Source organism: Lactuca saligna, chromosome 2 (assembly GCF_052625555.1).
Source record: "Lactuca saligna cultivar CGN05327 chromosome 2, ASM5262555v1, whole genome shotgun sequence".
Classification (NCBI taxonomy): domain Eukaryota; kingdom Viridiplantae; phylum Streptophyta; class Magnoliopsida; order Asterales; family Asteraceae; genus Lactuca; species Lactuca saligna.
The window spans coordinates 56,209,751-56,226,758 of record NC_136418.1 but is presented as its reverse complement, the minus strand read 5'-3'; the positions used below and the strand labels follow the sequence as shown (position 1 = coordinate 56,226,758).

At 37.5% G+C, this 17,008-nt stretch overlaps 1 protein-coding gene across 1 annotated transcript in view; it reads right to left on the bottom strand.

The window, feature by feature from the left end:
* LOC145030990 (uncharacterized) overlaps positions 1–16,592 on the bottom strand; it is a 35,432-nt gene extending 18,840 nt beyond the window's left edge. The window contains exon 1 of the mRNA XM_078979422.1: positions 16,527–16,592. The gene's annotated coding sequence lies outside the window, so the exon portion shown is untranslated. The remainder of the gene's footprint in view (positions 1–16,526) is intronic.
* Positions 16,593–17,008: the final 416 nt, after the last annotated feature.

The following is a 17,008-nucleotide window of genomic DNA, read 5'->3' as shown; positions in this document are numbered from 1 at the left end:
AATTAAATTAATTATAAAATCAAATTAAATTAATTATAAAATCAAATTAAAATTAATAATGAAATAAAGTAAATTTAATTATAAAATTAAATTAAATTAATTTAATAAAAATAACTAATAACAAAAAAGAAAATATTAAATTAATTATAAAATTAAGTTAAGTTAAATTTAAAATCAAATTAAATTAATTATAAAATCAAATTAAATTAATTATAAAATCAAATTAAATGGTATATTTTTTTAAACCATAATATTATCTAATATAATATTAAAAGTACGATGCTAAAATAGAAAATAAACAAAAGTATGATGTTATAATTAACAAAATTATGATATTTTTGTTAATTATAACATTATACTTTTGTTTATTTTCTATCATAACATTGTAGTTTTAAAATTATGGTTTTAATAATGTACCATTTAATATGATTTTCTTATTAAAACATGTTGAATCATTGATTTTTAGTTTAAGTTTATTCTTCATAATCATCAAGTGCCTAGAAATATCCGTCTTAAATTGATTTAGAAATTAATTTCGGGCTATCCCTATTTTGGGACTGCTTTTTTAATATTTTATCTCATATAGAATGAGAATGTGTATTGCATGATTTTTTGTTTAAGAAAAATTTGGTTGTCATTTTCTCTTTGCTCTTTGGGTATATATTATTTTATATACTTGGGAACCAAGGGGAAATGTTGCCGAATTTTTCTCAAACAAACATTCATGCAATATACATTCACATATGAGATAAGGTATTCAAAAAGTGGGTTTAGAAACCTACCATTATGAATACTCTATCCATTCCATCCGATTTTTACTTCTCAAGTATATATTTCCTTATATACTTGTGAATACTCTATCCATTCTCGGGTATATATTTCTTTATATAGCCCAAATACAGTCTAAATTCGATAATTATATATACAATATAATTTTTAACAATGAAACAGCAATCATGATCGATAAGAGTTGGATTGGAGAGAACCGAATGTCTTCAAAATACTTGGAAGGTCTTAAAAACTTTATGAAGATTACTAAGAAACATGTCAACTTTAAAGTCAAAGTGAATTGCCCGTGCAAAACATGTGTGAATTCGTATCGACATGTTTTGCCTAAGGTTTATGCCCACTTACATGACATTAGGCTTCTAGAAACATATACTACATGAATTCATCACAGTAAGAAACATGTTGGTTCTTCAGATTTAGGCTACAATTCAACTCCAAGAATAAACACTCCAGTAAACACGCCCGCAAGTAATGAGATGTTTGATGTAATTGATGATGTTATGGCGGAACAAAATACAAATGAAGAAAATATAGACGAGGAGAGACAAGGTATAGACCCGGAATTTGATGATTTGTTTGAGGAGCTCAATACCAAGTTATACCCTTGATGTAGTGATATGTATGCCTTAAACTTTTTACAAAGTTTTTGCATATTAAAGTGATCAATAGATGGACAAATAGTTCGTTTGACCAACTTGTAGAGTTACTAAGAGCTACTTTCCCGAAGAGCAAGATTGCAGCCTCACACTATGAAGCTAAAAAGAAGTTAAGAAAGATATTGTTAGGATATCAATCGATCCACGCTTGCAAAAATGATTGTGCTTTGTTTTGGAAGGATAATGGTTCCATGCAGAATTGTCCGATTTGTAAGGAGAGTAGATGGGTGGACGAAACTACAAAGGGGAAGAAAGTACCATAAAAAGTGTTGTGGTACTTTCCTTTGAGTCCAAGACTTCGACGAATGTATAACTCCATATTCACAGCTAAAGATATGAGTTGGCATAATACTGGACTCTCAATAGATGGTATGATGTATCATGATTGATGGGAAGTCATGACAAGATTTTGATCAGAGATATCCAGGGTTTGCTAAAGAACCTAGAAATGTTCGTCTAGGTTTGGCTACTGATGGCTTCAATCCATTCGGCAACTTTAATAGTATTTATAGTACTTGTCCGGTTGTATTGACTACTTATAATACACCACCATAGATATGTATGAAATAGTCTTCTTTCATGCTAACTTTGTTGATTCATGGCCCTAAAATCACCCTCAAAGGACATTGATGTTTTCTTGAGGCCTCTGCTGGATGAGTTGAAAATGTTGTGGGGCGAAGGAGTCCAAATGAGAGATGCATCAACCAACACTGTATTCAACATACGTGCGATGTTGTTATAGACTATCAATGATTTTATAGCACGTGGAAGTTTTTCTACATTGAGTGGTCAAGGTTATTTAGCATGCCCTACTTGTAACGCTGACACATCTTCCATTCATGTGCCCAACAGGATGTCTTATGTTGGTCATAGACAATTCTTTCATATGAACCATAGGTGGAGGCAAAGTTTATTACTTAATGGTCAATCCAAGAGAAGACCACATCCAAGACGATTTAGTAATACAACTATATTAAAGCAACTGGCTCGTCTCCGTAATAGTATTCCAAGGAAACATCATGAGCACGGGGGGTGAAGGCATGGTGATGTAACAAGAAAAAGAGAGTTGAATTGAACAAAATGTCGTATCTTTTATGAGCTTGAGTATTGGTCTTCCCTCGAGCTAAAACACAATATAGATTTTATGCATGTGGAGACAAATGTGGATGAGAGTGTTTTAAATACTGCACTGATGAATAAAAAAACCAAATACACAAAAAGAAGAAAGAGGAGACTTGAAAAATATGGGCATTCGGCCAGATCAATGGCCAAAAGAAAAAGTCAACAAGAGGAAGAAAGTGAACAAGAAGAATGAAGCCAACAACAAGAATAAAGTAATACTACCACATGTTGATTACTCTTTCAAACTAATTAATCAACAATGTTTCTGTCAACTCATTAAAGGAGTGAGGCTACCTGATTTTTGGATCGAACTTTAAGAAGAATGTGAATGATATTGCATCAAATTTGGTTGGGCTAAAGTCCCACGATAATCACATCCTCATGCAACGATTGTTGGCTATAAATTAGGATCCTGGCCTTCCAAAAAGGCAATTTTCTGTGTTCTCATCACAATGTCGACTGATGTCCACTAAGAAGCCTGTTGAACTTTGTAAAGAGGCCAAAAAATCATTGCATTTGCTTCAAGAACATCGTTCATGGGTCGAACTTAGTTCACGGCCGTGAACCCTTCAAACTTTCATATTTGCTTCAAGAACACCGTTCACGGCGGTAAACCATTCAAGGGGCTATTCACAGCCGTAAACCATTCAAGAGGCTGTTCATGGCCAAGAACAGTTCACGGCCGCAAACATCTCCAAGTCATGAACTTGGTTGAAAACTCGCTTTTTCCAAGTGAATCGAGTCCCGGTAACATTCCTAAACCAAAAGAAAGTGTTTTCCAACACTATAATTAATGGTTTCACTAATATTACGCGTATATCTATTTAATTGTTATTACGATCCCGTTAAGTGCCGCGTACATCAACCCGAGGGTCTTCATTTCCTGTTTCGTTGTCCGACACTTTCACGCAACTAACTATGAGTTCATACCCCTATGCTTTTACTATTTTTAACGTTTTCAGTGGGAATACAAGCCAAACACAATGATTTTGTGAACTTATACAAAAGAATTTCAACCTGTTTAAAACTTATGCAATTGAAACGACCAAACGATTTCCACATTTTTATAAAATATTTAGATATTGTATCCCTTTTGTAACATGCTGGGCATAAGGGATGTTTTCAAATTACAATCCTAATTGCATAGTTTTCAGATCAATACACGAACCAAGTACAAAACATTCATGCGAACTATAATGGGTATAGTTTGGGATTTCAATACACGGATTTACATTAACAGGCATATAAACTATGACTGACTTAGTTTATGATATTCAATGCTATACTTCAGATAACAGGAATACATTACTAAATAATTATTTAAGTATAATTATTACTCTACAAAGTATACAAATGAATTCAAATACAAGGGAACAATACAGAACCACACGTAAACTAGTTAATACAAGATTGTGAGACATCTCTTCAATTGTCCCCTTCGGGGTACGGAATAAATCCTATCATTTAGTGTAACCAGAATCTCCTGGGGGGAGAGCGTGAGATTTATGAATAGATCTATTCGGGACTGACAATCCCACACCTGAACTGCTAGCTATAGTTAGGCAGGTATGCCTGGGATGACAAATATCATACCGTCCGACGCCTGAAGAACGTCGCAGAGGTCATCAGTCATATCAAGCATGGTTATACGACTCACAATAGTATAAACTAACCTTTGTAAACGGGATTTCATTTCTTCATTATTTTTATTTTAATTAATAGAACTATTATACACTACATTGGAGGATTCATGGAATACAATTCATGGTTTTATTTTAAGTAATGAAACTACTATACATACTGGTGGTAACCAGGGTTTTCAAAACAAAACCTTTATACATTACTGGTGGTAGCCAGGGTTTTCATAAAAAAAGGTTTTCATTCAAAACAATATTATACAATATAACTGGTGGTAATCAGGCATACGAGCTAATACTTTATGGATCACAGTAACAAACTCTTATGTTAGAAAATATTGGATTTTCTTGGGAAGCATACAAACACTCTTTTGAAAACTCAATGATAGGATTTCATTACAAAAACATTCTTATGAACTCACCAGCTTAATGCTGATACTCTTTCAAAATCGCTTGTATTCTTAGGAAATCAGTAGACAGGTACTCCCACAGGCTTTTGAGAAGACGGAGTGTATAGAGTCACATCTTTTATATTTTCTATACTTTGGATGTATACAAACTATGTATCAAACTGATGTAAATACCTATATTTTCAATGTAATGGTTGTGTTTATTTTGATTACTATGATGCAATTGTTGTGATACTGTACATGACGTCCTCCACCCCCGAACGTTTCCGCCGTTTTTGTTTGGGGTGTGACAGATTGGTATCAAAGCCATTGTTTATAGTAAAGATGCACACTCAAACCGGATTCGGGTATAGGATCCAATCCGATCCGGAAACCGGATTTAGTCAAAACCGGTTCGGATTAATCCGGTGACCCGATTCAAACCGGATTGAAGCTTCGAACCTTACTTCAGATTCGACCCCGGATTCCCCTCAAACCGGATTTTTTGTAACCGTTAGAAAACGAGCATTTTCATTTTTTTTGTAGCCGTTGGAAAACCTAAAAAACGGCTAGTTTGACTTTTGTTGACATTTTGGCCCTTCTAAACACATATAAATACATCCATTTGCTACATTTCCATTTTACACAAACTTCTACTACTTTATACTTCTATTTTCATAATCCTCCAAAAAATTAGCTCGAGAAATTCTGCCACGGGTCAAGATTCGTATGCAACGGTGGTTAAAATTTTACCAACCTCTCGGAATAAAGAAGTGTGGGAACATTATGATTTGTGTTTGTTGTCGAATGGGAAGGAAAAAGCAAGGTGCAAGCAATGCGGGAAGTTTTTGGAAAAAGATGGCAATAATACGTTGAGGAGTCATACAGCAAAAACTTGTCCGGTTGTAAAAGGTCAAGGCGATCCGGATCAACCAAATATTACTCCCGATGGGTCGATATTTATTTACAACAATGATGACATTCGTGAAAACTTTTGCAAGTTCATGATTCAAGAGGGCTTGCCTTTGAACCACTTCGACAACCCACGATTAACAAGGATTTTGCGGTAAAAAATGCAACCACGATACCAACAAGTAAGTCGCGCTTCTCTTAGACGTGATGCTTTAAAGTATTGGGATATAGCCAAAAAAGATATGCAATTGGGATTTTTAAATATAAAAACCGGTGTTTCTTTAACTTGTGATGTTTGGTCCTCCACCGGAAGTTGTCCGAAAAGCTATCTTGCCGTCATGGCACATTGGATAGATCCCTCTACTTGGGTAATGAACAAACGAGTTATTGCTTTTGAACTTTTTGAGAATCCTTACACGGGGGCATGATTATTTGCAATTTTAGTAAGCGTTATAGAGACTTATAATTTACGCGACAAAATCTTCTCTACTTCATTTGACAATGCAAGTAACAATACCGTCGCCGCAAAAAGATTAATTGCAAAATATAAACCTATTTTGGATGGTTCGTTTTTTCATACTAGATATGTTTGTCACATTATTAATCTTGCGGTACAAGATGGTTTAAAAATGATTGATTCGATGATTGAAAAATTCAAAACTGTGTTAAATAGAGTTTTTGGAAAATATAAAGCTACAATAGAAAAATATTGAAAGTTTGTCATTTCCATTAACGTAACTCCATATAGTCCTCATTGGGATGTTGACACTAGATGGAGTTCGACGTGCATGATGTTTGAAAGTTTAACACGTCAAAGAATCGTTTTGCAATTATTTTACGATACAATTTCAAAAGGAAAAAACCCGGTTTCGGATTTTGGTTGGGATTTGGTGGAAGAGTTTGTGGAAATGTTAAAAAATTTTAAACAATCAACCACTTTTGTATCGGGCGTGTATTACCCTACAAGTCCGTTGTTACCAAATGAATTATGGTTGATGTCCGCACAATTGGAGCGTTTCAAACAAAGAAATGAAATATTTGTTTTGGTTACGAGACCAATGAGACAAAAACTAGTCAAATATTTCAAAGAAATGTCACCACTTTTTACTTGTGTCGCAGCATTAAACCTACGTATCAATGTTACGGGTGTAGAGGCTTTGTTTACCAAAATTTCTATGTCTTTAAATTTGCACAAAGATGACTCAAACTACATCCGTAACCAAATACACACTTTTAATAATACTTTTACTAATTTGTTTGACATTTATGCTACAAAATATGGCAATATGTCAAACACTTTTGCAAGTGTAACCGACTCTACTAGTGGTGCATCGGGTAGTGGTGGGGTTTGAATGGATTTTCATATCGACCTCTATAACTACCTTTTGGAGGAACAAACAAAAGAGCACGCACATTAACTCCTAGTAGCGAACTTGGAATTTATATGGGGTCAAACTTTTTAAAATTCATGAGTGCACCACAATTTAAAATTTTGGATCTTTTGGCTTGGTGGAGAGAAAAGAAAGCACAATTTCCTATTCTCTCTGTCATGGCCTGCGATTTACTAACCGTCCAAGCTTCCACGGTAGCTTCGGAATCCACTTTTTCTTTTAGTGGTAAAGTTTTATCAAAGTTGAGGACGAATCTTACCCCGGTTGCGATAGAGGTTTGCGTTTGCTTGAAGGATTACTTGGATTCGGTGGAACGTATACAACACTTGGCATCACTAGAAGGCCCACTAGGAGAAAATGTTGAATTGGAGATCATGGATGAAGAATAAGCACAAGGCTTATAAACACCTCCGGAAGACAAAGACGATGACGATGAAGACAAAGACGAAGATGAAGAATATGGTATTTATGAGACCCTAACTATTTACGTGGCGGTTGAAGAATATTTTAGTGAACGCGACAAGAAGTGGAAGACCACAAAAACTATGTCTATTTGGCTAAATGTTATAACCCCACTTTATTATTATTATTATTAGTTAACTAGTTTGAAAACTCTTTCTAATTCGACGTTTCATGTATGTTTTAACTATTTTAATGAACCTATGTTGCATTTAGTGTTATATATAAGTTCCAAAGTATGTTTTTATTTAAATGGCAAAAATTGGATCGGATCCAAACCGAATCGGATTAAACCGATTCGGACTCGGGGGAGGAAAAACCGGTCAAACCGGTTTGAAACCGGATCGGATCTGGGCTAAATTTGGATGTGCTTTGACGTCACGGATCCGGATCGGATCGGATCCGAGGTTTGTGCCTCTCTAGTTTATAGTGAACTAAGTATACCGAACCTTACATGATATACAACTATAAACACTACAGGGCCGAAGGGCTCTGAACTAAAAGTATACTTTTTAAAATATAAGTATCTTATATGAAGTATAAAAGTATACATACATACCAGAAACAGTACCGCAAGTAGAACAAAACAAAAGTATTTGGATGTTGGACATTGCAGTTAAACCTAGATAGTTATGTAATCATGTCTGGAATCAATATAGCCTGATCAACTATATTTATTTGAGACACGACCAACATGTGTTTGGGAGTAATTGTGGTGTTGCAACAAGCCTAAAACTTACCAAACTATATACAAAAAGAGATCGACATAACAAAACATACCACTTTAAAATACCATAGGAGTATTTTATCTAGAGCCGAATTTAGTGTAGAAATTCATTCCAAGTGTTGCTACTTATTTCTTTCTAGCGATAGTGCACTTGTATTGGTAACTTTTCTTTGTATATTGCTTAGTAGAACAATTTATCCATCAGGTTGAGATATGTCTTGTTCCATATCACTTGATTCAAAAGTCTAGGGGACTTACTATCCTCTTCTTCTTGATTCTTCTAGAGTAAGTCTCTGAGGAAGGGACCCAATAGTAAGAACAACAATCCCCCGACAGATCCAACGCCGCCACCTCCTCGGTACGACCCAACTGTCTTCCAAGCAGCTTTGACAGCCGACGTAGTTGTTGCAATGTCCCAGATCAATGCCAGTGGTATAAGTGGGGCGGGTAGTGGTGCCCCAATGTCCAATCTCGGTGACAGCCATGGTCACACCAAGGAATGTACATATAAGGACTTTTTGAATGCTAAGTCACGGTCCTTCGATGGCACTGGAGGTGTCATTGCCTTAACTCGATGGTTCAAGAAGACGGAGTCGATCTTTGAGATATGTGTTTGCCCAGAATCCAGCAAGGTGAAGTTTGCAGTGTGCACCTTCACCGACAGAGCACTAACTTGGTGGAATGGCCAAGTTAAATCCCTAACTCTTCCGGTGGCTAATTCCATGAGTTGGGAGGATCTAAAAGAACTGATGCTCGTTGAGTACTACCCACAAGGAAAGATGCAGAAGCTGGAGGAGGAACTCTGGAATTTAAAGATGAAAGGCTCCGACATTGCTACTTACACTGAGATATTCAGTGATCTTGCTGTGCTCTGCCCGGGAATGGTCACCCCGGAGAACAAGAAAGTAGAAAGATACATCTATGGATTAACACCCCCAACTCAGGGGAATGTCTTGGCTGCAAGACCGATGACGTTTGATAGTGCCAAATGATTAGCGCATACTTTGATAAATCATGGAGGTCGTCAGGATCCCATGCCAGCTGCCTAGGAACCACCCAAGGAGAGTGGTGGAAAGAAAAAGTTCTGGAATAAGCACAAGGGTAAGTCTTCGCATGAGCCCTCCAAGAAGCAGCAAATACTGGCAGTTCATGTCGCTACTACTCATGTCACTGCCCCCACAACTCAAGTACCTTCCAGTAGATATGTTGGTACCCTCCCAAGGTACGACAAGTGTAACTTCCACCATCACGGGCTGTGCCATGAAATGTTGTGCAACATTTGTGGAAAGAAGGGGGCACACAGCTCGTTTTTGCAAGGCACAAGCCCAACCAACCAATCAGGCTTCTGGAGCGGGAGTTGGTCAAGCCTGCTATGGACGTGGTGAGACCGGGCACTTCAAGAGAAATTGCCCAAAGGCAACAACTGGCAACACAAGGAGAGAGCTAGCTATGGGCCAGGAGGAGGCTGTCGCAGATCCCACCGTAGTTACGGGTACGTTCCTCCTCAACAACTCTTATGCATGCATCCTTTTTTATTCTGGTGCGGAGAGAAGTTTTGTTAGTCATGCATTTAAGCATCTACTCAAGCATAAATCCCAACCTCTAACCGAAACATTTACCGTCGAGATGGATAACAGTAAGAAAGAGAGCACTGACAACGTATTCATAAGCTGTACCCTTACCTTAAATGATTATTCCTTTCCCATCGACCTCATGTCAGATTCCATAAAAAGCTTTGAGGTCATTATCGGCATGGACCGGTTAAGTCTTCATCATGCCGATATCCTCTGTTTCGAGAAAGTCATCCACCTAAATCTGCCTAATGGCGAAGCCCTCATCATTTATGGTGATAAACTCAGCAAAAACCTTCGTATCATATCATGAATCAAAGCCCAGAAATATCTTCGAAATGAGTGCCAAGCGTTCCAAGCCCATGTCGTTAATGAAAAGCAGGAAGTTAAGGATCTCGAGACCATCCCCGAGGTCTGAAACTTTCCTGATATCTTCCCCGAAGATCTCCCTGGAAACCCTCCCGAACACCATGTCGAGTTCAGAATTGACTTAATCCCCGGAGCCACTCCTATAGCCAAATCCCCTTACCATCTAGCGCCGGCAGAAATGCAAGAGTTATCCAGCCAACTCAATGAACTGCTCAAAAAAGGATTCACTAGACCAAGCTTCTCACCCTGGGGAGCCCCGATCTTATTTGTGAAAAAGAAGGATTTATCCTTCCGGATGTGCATAGATTATCACAGACTGAACAAGCTCACCATCAAAAACCGTTACCCTCTTCCCCGAATCGACGACCTCTTCAATCAACTTCAGGGAGCCAGCTACTTCTCAAATATAGACCTGAGATCAGGGTACCATCAGTTGCGAGTCCATGAGGGTGATATTCCCAAGACAGTATTTCAGACTTGATATGGTCACTACGAGTTTGTAGTGATGCCCTTTGGTCTGACCAACGCACCGGCGGTATTCATGGATCTGATGAATCGGGTGTGCCGCCCCTTCCTAGACAAATTCGTGATAGTATTCATTGATGATATATTTGTCTATTCTCGAAGCAAGGAAGTTCATAGACAACACTTAAGGCTGGTGCTAGAAACCTTGTGGGCGGAGAAACTGTATGCAAAAATCTCTAAATGCGAATTCTAGATCAGAAAACTAACTTTCCTCGGTCACGTGGTCAGCAAGGAAGGCATACACACGGACCCTTCCAAAATCAAGGCGTTTGAGAATTGGTCAGCACCGAAGACGCCCACAGAAATCCGTCAATTCCTGGGTGTCGTTGGCTACTATCGTAGGTTTATCCAGAATTTCTCCAGGATTGCTAATCCTTTGACCACCCTAACTCAGAAAGGTGTACCCTTTAGTTGGGGAGAAAAGCAAGACATTGCGTTTCAAGCATTAAAGTGGGCCTTATGTAGCGCACCTATCTTGTCTCTGCACGAAAGGACGGAGGATTTTGTTATCTATTGCGATGCGTCTAATCAGGGCCTAGGCTGTGTGCTTATGCAGAGAGAAAAAGTTATTGCTTATGCCTCGAGACAGCTGAAAGCACACGAAGTCAATTATACAACTCACAACCTGGAGTTGGGAGCAGTGGTCTTTGCATTAAAGATATGGAGACATTATCTCTACGGAACCAAGTGCACTATTTTCACCGACCATAAGAGTCTGCAACACATTTTCGATCAGAAGGAATTGAACATGAGGTAGCGGCGATGGGTGGAGCTACTCAATGATTATGAGTGTGAGATACACTATCATCCAGGCAAGGCCAATGTGGTAGCAGACGCCCTCTGCTGGAAAGAGTACTCAGGTCGCAGAGTGAAGGCACTAACAATGACCATCCATTCCCATCTATACGCTCAGATCAGAGAGGCTCAGCTGGAAGCCTTGAAACCAGAGAACATGTCGAATGAAGCTTTGAGGGGAATGGAAAAGAACTTAGAGATCAAGGGAGACGGAGTCTATTATTTCATGAACCGGATTTGGACCCCAAAGTTCGATGGTTACAGAGAGGTTGTCATGAACGAAACTCACAAGTCTAGGTACTCCATTCACCCAGGTTCGGATAAGATGTATCTAGATCCCAAAAAGCTCTATTGGTGGCCAAACATGAAAGCAGAGATCGCTACCTTCATGGGCAAGTGCCTGAATTGCGCCAAGGTGAAGGTAGAATAACAAAAGCCCTCAGGTCTACTTCAACAACCAGAAATACCTTAGTGGAAGTAGGAAAGGATTGAGATGGATTTCATCACTAAGTTGCCCAAGTATCCGAGTGGGTACGATACCATCTGGGTAATTTTCGATCGATTGACTAAATCTGCCCACTTCCTGCCAATCAAAGAAACCTTCAAGATAGAGAGACTGGAACGAATCTATATTCAAGAGATAGTATGTATGTATGGTGTACCTGTGTCCATTATCTCTGATCGGGATAGCAGATTCACCTTGAGATTTTGGCAGTCACTACAGAAGGCTCTTAGAACTAAACTGGATATGAGCACAGCTTACCATCCGCAAACCGATGGGCAAAGTGAGAGGACCATTCAAACATTGGAAGACATGTTGAGAGCATGTTTTATAGATTTTAGTAAGTCGTAGGACACCCATTTTCCCTTATTTGAGTTCTCCTACAAGAACTGTTATCATACCAGTATCAAGGTTGCGCCGTTTGAAGCCCTTTATTGCCGTAAGTGTAGATCCCCTCTGTGTTGGGCTGAGGTGGGTGACACGCAACTAGCTAAGGGTCAAGTCCCCAACAGCACTCTCATAGTCCTAGAAATTATTCACGAAACCACCAAGAAGATCGTACAAATCAGGGAACGACTGAAAGTCTCCAAGGATAGACAAAAGAGCTATGCTGACAAACGACGAAAACCCTTGGAATTCCAGGTTGGTGACCGTGTTATGTTGAAGGTCTCACCCTGGAAGGGTGTGATACATTTTGGGAAGCATGGAAAGTTGAATCCGAGATACATTGGTTCGTTCGAGATTCTCGCTAGGATCGGTCCCGTTACATACAAACTTCATTTACCCCAAGAGCTTTGCAACATTCATCCTGACTTCCACGTGTCGAACCTTAAAAAGTGTATGTATGACGAAACCCTTGTGATCCCTCTTGATGAGATCGAGATCAACGAGAACCTAAATTTCATGGAATAACCAGTCGAAATCATGGATCGGGAAGTCAAACGAACAAAGCAAAGTCGCATACTGATAGTGAAGGTCCACTGGAATGCCAAGCGGGGACCTGAATTCACTTGGGAGCAAGCAGATTCAATGCAACAGAAGTACCCTCATCTTTTTCCTAGTCCATAATTTGTATTCTATGTTAGAATTTCGGGACGAAATTCCCTTTATCGGGGGGATGATGTGACAACCCGAACCTTTTTCTGTTAAGGTTAGCCAATTCCGTTAATTAAATATTGAATTTTTATTTAGTTCCGACAAATTCCTATGGTTTGGAAAATCATTTAAGTTATATAAATGAATTTTATATATGAGTCTGAATCAAAATCGTGCGGAAACCCGAGCTACTTCGAAAATCAGCGAAAGCCGGCCTGACCGGTGTTCACGGCCGTGAACCCGATCACAGCCGTAAACCCGTTCACGTCTGGTGGAACCCCCACCGACCATGAACCCAACGTATAAATATGTGTTCCTGTCCCTCATTTACACTTTTCTGGCCAAAAACTCCTCCATTCTCTCTCTAACCTCTCAACCGCAAACCCTTCAAATCTTCAAGGGCCGAAATCAGTTCACCGCCGTGAACCCTTCAAACCTTCATATTTTCTTCAAGAACACCGTTCATGGCCGTAAACCATGCAAGGGGATGTTCACCGCCGTAAACCACTCAAGGGGCTGTTCATGGCCGAGAACAGTTCACAGCCGCAAACATCTCCAAGTCGTAAACATGGCTGAAAACCCGCTTTTTCCAAGTCAATCGAGTCCCTGTAACATTCCTAAAACAAAAGCAAGTGTTTTCCAGCACTATAATTAATGGTTTCGCTAATATTACATGTATATGTATTTAATTGTTATTAGGATCCTGTTAAGTGTCGCATACATCAACCCGAGGGTCTTCATTTCCAGTTTCGTTGTCCGACACTTTCACGCATCTAACTGTGAGTTCATACCCCTATGCTTTTACTATTTTTAACGTTTTCAATGAGAATACAAGCCAAACACAATGATTTTGTGAACTTATACAAAAGAATTTCAACCTGTTTAAAACTTATGCAATTGAAACGACCAAACGATTTCCACATTTTTATAAAATATTTAGATATTGTATCCCTTTTGTAACATGTTGAGCATAAGGGATGTTTTCAAATTACAATCATAATTGCATAGCTTTTAGATCAATACACGAACCAAGTACAAAACATTCATGCAAACTATAATGGGTATAGTTTTAGATTTCAATACACGGATTTACATTAACAGTCATATAAACTATGACTGACTTAGTTTATGATATTCAATGCTATATTTCGGATAACAGGAATACATTACTAAATAATTATTTAAGTATAATTATTACTCTACAAAGTATACAAACGAATTCAAATACAAGGGAACAATACAGAACCACACGTAAACTAGTTAATACAGAATTGTAAGACATCTCTTCAAATGTACCATTCGGGGTACGAAATAAATCCTATCATTTAGTGTAACCAGAGTCTCCTGGAGGGAGAGCATAAGATTTGTGAATAGATCTATTTTGGGCTGACAATACCACACCTAAATTGCTAGCTACAGTTAGGCAGGCATGTCTGGGGTGACAAATATCATACCGTCCAACGCCTAAAGAACGTCGTAGATGTCATCAATCATATCAAGCATGGTTATGCGACTCATAATAGTATAAACTAACCTTTGTTTACGGGATTTCATTTCTTCATTAGTTTTATTTTAATTAATAGAACTATTATACACTACACTAGAGGATTCCAGAGAATAAAATTCATGGTTTTATTTTAAGTAATGAAACTACTATACATACTGGTGGTACCGGGGTTTTCAAATGGAACCTTTTATACATTACTGGTGGTAGTCATGGTTTTCATAAAAAGGGTATTCATTTAAAACAATATTATAGAATATAGCTGATATTAATCAGACATACAAGCTAACACTTTATGGATCATAATAACAAAGTCGGGGCTGTGTACACCGCAAGCAGAAGTAGCTTGGGTAAGTAATAAACAAAGTTAATACGTTATTCGATAAATTTATTATTATTATTATTATTATTATTTTAGTGTATAAATTTAATTATTTGTTTTTAATTAATGTATGTTTATTGTTTTCTTTATTTTAGGAAAACATTCAACGATAGAAGATGTTGATTCAATCAGAGCTCGGGAGAACGAAAAGTTAAATGAAGAATTGTCTAGTGAGAGACGCAAGCATATTCGCAGAGTTGGAAGGAAACCAAGCATCGGCAATAATTATTTTCAAACGAACATACCAAACATTCCAAAGCTTCCACATCACACTCTTCACAAAATCCCTAAGTTGTTGTATCAACCGAACACATGCAATACATGCAACAACCAATGCTACAAATGCAACAAACGTATAATAACACTTTCGCATCCATCATTCCTAACTTCCAACCACAACCAATTCCACAATTCCAACACAAAATATGCCCGAAACAACCAACGACCTCGAGGACCACGACGATGATGATGATGATGATGATGATGATGATGATGATGATGATGATGATGATGATGATGATGAGGAGGAGGAGGAGGAGGAGGAGGAGAACTAGAATGATAGTGAGAACAATGTTTGTTGAAGTCTTTTTTTTAGTAGTAGAATTTGAATTTGGATTTTAATAGTATATTATGCTTATTAAGTGTTTGATATTATTCTGCATATATATTTCTTGTATTTGTTTTAAAAAATACATTTGGTATATATAACAAAATTTGTGAAAAATAATAAAAAAAAAAAGATTATACCGACCACATGTCGTCGGTATAGCTTTATATCTTTAAAAACGGTTTCACCAATCCCAACAACAAATCGTATGTATTACTACAACGGAAGTAATTGTCTCCCACCAACTTTTCCCAACGACAAGTTGTCGGTATTGGTATCCCTTTGCCCGACGACAAGTTGTCGGTATTGTTGGCACCTTTCCTGACGAGAAGTTGTCAGGATAGGTTCAAAATAAATTTTTTTTTTCTCGAAAATCAATCCCGACGACCCTATGAAGACGACATGTCGTCGGCATTGGTGAATCTGTACCGATGACTTTTTCAATTTTTACCGACAGAGCTATGCTGACGACTTTTTATAGACGACATATCGTCTCCATAACCTTTCCCGACGACATATCATCAGTATAGTGTCTAGAAATGTCGTCTGCATAGGCCTCGACCCTTGTGGTGTTTTCTGCATGAAACTCTCTCTAAGCTGGAACTACATGTTTCCTTTGTATCTTGATCTTAATTTTTTTTTAATATGTTATCGCCTTAAACCATGCAATTCTTTGTAAGTTGTTAAGTTGTTGTTGTGTGTGTATTTTAGTTGTATGAAACAACTGGTATATAAATAAACTGGTTGACTTTTAACGTCTATAACCCAGAACCAAAGGAGACATCGTTGACTTTAATATCCATGATCTCGCTAGCGGATCTATTAGGACTGGAACTGATTTCCAAATGGATGCACCCATCATAAGAAAATCATTCCTCCATAACGCTGTTAAATATTAAAACCCACGAAACTAAAAACGGAATGTCGATTCATTACAACATTTCAGTTGATTTTAACTAAACAACATACACCAACAATCCAACAACAAGAAGCAAAGCAAACGTGATTTCCAGATCGATAGATTTAAAACGAAAAACAACGAAAACTTTGGATAGATTCGTATACATAGAGAAAAAATGTTAATAAAAACGTACCAGGCTCTTCTCTATGGCTGCTGCTTCTTTGTTTTGACTTTTGATCAAACGATTCAGTGTGAACTGCCAAAGACCATAAAGATGCGTCTATATAGCTACACGGTACACTTTTATAATAACCTTGTTTCATTTACATTAAAAAAAGTTTGGATCTATTTCTCTCTTTCTTTAATTTTCATTTTATATCTTTATCAATTATGATATTTTTCATTTATAAATAATAAATTTTACTCAGATCTATAGCTTTTTTAACTTTTCTAAAACCATATTATTTTAACTTATAAATTTAAGTCATTAAAAATATGTAAATATATGCTATTATTAATAATAGAGAAATTAAATATCCTCCATACAATTTGTTCCTACTTTTCCTCCTACCATATCAAATGTTGACAAGTGGATTAAATGATTATTAATTTTATTAAATGTCTAATTAAATGTCACACATGTCAACATTTGATATGGTAGGAGGATAATAGTAA